A 4,717-nucleotide genomic window follows, 5' to 3' on the forward strand; every position below is an offset into this window, starting at 1 on the left:
TAGAAAAGATCATTTTCCTTTACCATTCATTGATCAGATGCTTGAACGGTTGTCTGGTAAGTCACATTATTGTTTTCTTGATGGTTTTTCTGGTTATTTTCAGATCCATATTGAACTAGAGGACCAAGAAAAGACCACGTTCACTTGCCCTTTCGGCACTTTTGCCTATAGGAGGATGTCATTTGGCCTATGCAATGCTCCTAGCACTTTCCAACGCTGCTTGCTTAGTATTTTCTTTGACTTGTTAGAAAATTGTATTGAAGTTTTCATGGATGATTTTACGTTGTATGGTTCCTCATTTGATGCATGCTTGAACAATTTAGATAGAGTTTTGCATAGATGTATTGAAACTAACCTTGTGTTGAATTATAAAAAATGTCATTTTATGGTTGAACAAGGCATAGTTTTGGGACATGTGATCTCTAAAAACGGGATAGAAGTGGATCCTGCTAAGATTGATGTGATTTCTAATTTGCCTTAAACATCTTGCATCTGCGAGATTCGTTCTTTTCTTGGCCATGCAAGTTTTTACAAGCGTTTTATCAAGGATTTCAGCAAGATAACACTTCCACTGTCAAATTTGTTGCAAAAAGATGTCAGTTTCACCTTTGATGACAAATGCAAGAAGATGTTTGATTTCTTAAAGGCAGCACTAACCTCTACTCCCATAATTCAGCCACCCAATTGGACCCTCCCATTTGAAATTATGTGTGATGTATCTAACTATGCAGTAGGAGTAGTCCTTGCACAAAGGGTTGGTAAGGTTGCCCATGTTATTTATTATGCTTCTAGTTCTAGGACTTTAGATTCTGCACATGCTAATTATACCACCACTGAAAAGGAACTTTTAGCTACTGTTTTTGCGCTTGATAAGTTTAGATTATATTTGTTAGGTTCGAAAGTAGTTGTTTTTACTGACCATGAATCTTTGAAGTTCTTGCTGAAGAAACCAAAAGCAAAACCGAGATTGATCCGGTGGATGTTGTTACTCCAAGAATTTGATTTAGAGATTAAAGATAAGAGTGGAGCTAAAATATTGGTGGCATATCATTTGAGCAGAATAGAAATGGATGAGGACCTCATCTCCATTCATGATGACTTCCCTGATGAGCAACTGCTACAGTTGTGTGAGGTTACTCCTTGGTTTGCTGATTTAGTTAATTATCTAGTTGCTGGAGTATTTCCCGCAGATGCATTTAGAACACAAATACACAAACTTAAAAGTGATGCCAAATACTATGTGCGAGATGATCCATATTTATGGAAATTCTGTAGTGACCAGGTGATGAGGCGATGTGTTTCCCATCATGAGGCTTAATCCATTCTTCATTTTTGTCATGCCTCTCAAATTGGAGGACATTTTGGTCCTCAACGGACATCAAGAAAAGTCTTAAACTCGGGTTTATTTTGGCCCACTTTGTTTAAAGATGCTTTTGAGACTTACAAAACTTGTGAACGGTGCCAAATAGCAGGAACAACAATCACTCGTAGGAGTGAGATGCCTTAACAACCTATGCTTTTATGTGAAGTATTTTTTGTGTGGGACATTGACTTTATGGGCCCTTTTCTTGTATCTTTTGGTTTTGTCTATATTTTATTAGTTGTTGATTATGTTTTGAAGTGGGTGGAAGCAATACCCACTAGGACTAATGATTCTAAAGTTGTTGCAGGTTTTATTAGATCAAATATTTTTTGCAGGTTTGGAATACCCCGGGCCATCATAAGTTATCAAGGAACTCATTTTTGCAACTGCACCATGGACGCTACGCTTCGGAATTATGGGGTTGTGCATAGAGCTTTTACACCTTATCATCCCCAGACTAATGAGCAAGCTGAAAGACTGGAGCAGGAAAGACTGGAGCCACCGACTTGAAAAAACTCTTTGGGCTCATAGAACAACCTACAAAGCACCAATACGAATATCCCCTTATCGACTTATGTTTGGTAAGGCATGCCACCTCCCATTGGAAATAGAGCATCGTGCTTATTGGGCGGTCAAGAGTTGTAACATTGAGATGGAGAAAGCACGTTTGGAGAGAAAGCTTCAATTGCAACAACTTGAAGAACTTAGACTTGAAGCTTATGAGAACTCTCGGATCTATAAGGAGAAAACTAAGTACTTTTATGATAAGATGATTTCTAGGAAGGAATTTTCCATTGGCAAAAAAGTTTTATTGTTCAACTCCTATATGAAAATTATGGCTGGGAAACTTCGGTCGAAGTGGATTGGCCCTTTTGTTGTTACTAACATTTTTCCTCACGGTGCAGTGGAAATAAAAGGTGAAAACACCGAGAAAGTGTTCAAAGTAAATGGAAAATACCTCAAGCTATTCCATGAGAGCTCTGTGCCTGAAGTTGCTACCATAGAAGAACTCTCCTTAGAAAAGCCCAGCTACATTGAAGTTTGAATAGGGAGCTCCTTTTCCTTACTCTTATTTTATACTTGTTATCTTCATTGTGGACAATGTGTAATTTAAGTGTGGGGGTATTATTTAGGATTTTATTAGTTTTAGGATTTTATTTGTTATATTTCAAAAAATAAAAAAATAAAAAAAAATGGACATTGCACTACATGCTTTTTCATCAGATTTTATGGTTGTAAATGTTGAGAGTTTGTTTGGACTGACATGATTGGATAGTATATTTGCATTCATGGTAAAATAATTTGGATTAAAATGCTAAATTGTGTATCATCTGTGATAGGTCATTAACCTTTGTGATAAGTCATTAACCTTTGTGAGATTTTGAGCCTTATTATGAGTGGAGTACATTTTTCCATCTTTTCTTTCTTGTGTGTCATCTCATTCATGATTGCTAGTTATGTCAGAACTTGACTTGACTCATGTCTGCATGCATATAATGAAATGAGCTAGGCATTTGTTTCTTGATTAAGCTACTAGCCAAATAAGCTTACCCTACCATTATCCATTTGTTTAAGCCCATTTGAGCCTAATTATCCAATTCTTTGTTATATAGCTCACTACAATCGTAAAAGTGAAAAAACAATGAATTGACCCAATCTTAGGGGATAAAGGAGTCTTTCCTTAAATAAGTGTAGGGGTGCTCAACTTGTTTGTTTAAATTTGAGGGTTATGAAAGAAAAAAAAAAGAGAAAACTAAAAAAGAAAAAGAAAGAAAAAAAATATATGAGGAAAAATGGTTGTGTTGTGAGCAAAGAGAGTGTGAAAATAAAAGTCAATGATGTTTTGTTAAGTTACTTCTTAATGTTGTTTTTCTCTCTTAATCATTACTTCTTTATCCTCTTTGATTTTCATCCCTAGTCTCCTTAGGATTATCTCACCCTTACCTTGGCCACGTTACTACCTGAATAAAGACCTTTTGATTCTTATGTGCATGTGTTTCAAATATAGATTATAGAGGCTTGTCAAGCCTATGGTAGTGCTATCTTTTCTTGATGTGCTTGGAGTGTAAATAGTAGTCCGAACACTTTGAGTGTAAGCACTTTGAGAGAATTTTATATCCTAGGAGGACTCTATCACTTATGATGTATTCTTTAGTTAACTTTTCCTCTTGTTTGCCTTGATTGTGATAAAAAAAAAAAAAAAAAACTATTCATGATTGCCTTAAACTTTTCCTCTCATCACTTTGCATTCATAAGAATATTTAGAATCGCATGCATTTCTTTGCCCGGAGTGCAAAGGTTTAAATGTGGGGGAATTTGATCATAGCATTTGGGCACATGTTTCTAGCTTTTTAGTTTGGTATTTATAGCTTAGATTAATATTTTTAGCTTGTTTCTAAATTTTGGGTCGAATTTGAATTATAATTTTATTATTTGCATTTTAATTTTATTGTTTGTATTTTGACTATTTCTCGCTTTGTAGCCCATAACTTGAGATCTAAATATCGAATTGGCGCATACGAACAAGCGTTGGAAAGCTAAAAATCAGAGCTAAAACTTTTGTTTTAGAATAAAATCCCAATGCTGAACTTTACTGTGCTTGAATTATAGATTTCATAATCTGAATTTTTGTAATAATTTTAAATAGTGGGTCACTTGTTTTTTAAACCCTAAACCCTAAAGCCCAATATCGAGTACTATATATTGGCAGTTTTGTTTCTTTTCTACGAACGAAATATTAGGATTCAGATTTCTACAAGAAATAAACAGTTTTTATTTTAATTTCATGGAAGGCTAATTTTATAAGGTTAATCCACGAGTTCAGAGTTTCATCAACACCTTGAGATTCAGGTTACCCTGTCAATTTCAATTCATGATTCTATTCTTGTTTATTTTATTATATTGATATTTTGATTGCTTAAATTGAATTTCAATAAGAACGGTTAAATTTATTTGACAGAATTTGGTTTTGGTTTCTAATTTAATTGAATTATAATTTTGCGACACTTGATCGTTAATTGTAATATTTTGATGATTGTGATGTTTAATTCAATCAAAGAAATCGAATTCACATAGGATTGATTACGCTTGTTTGATCAATTCTATAGTCAAATAAGAATAGAATCATGAATTAGAAATTAAATCCATTGATAGAATATGTAATAGCTAGATTTGAAACTCGAATAAGTGGATTAATCGTTTTGCTCATCTGTTAAATCTGAAATCTAAAAAAAACCCTTTTTAATTTCAACTTTCAATTCAGTTATTATTATTATTATTATTATTATTATTATTATTATTATTATTATTATTATTATTATTATTATTATTATTATTATTATTATTATTATTATT

Source organism: Cicer arietinum, chromosome 3 (assembly GCF_000331145.2).
Source record: "Cicer arietinum cultivar CDC Frontier isolate Library 1 chromosome 3, Cicar.CDCFrontier_v2.0, whole genome shotgun sequence".
Lineage (NCBI taxonomy): Eukaryota > Viridiplantae > Streptophyta > Magnoliopsida > Fabales > Fabaceae > Cicer > Cicer arietinum.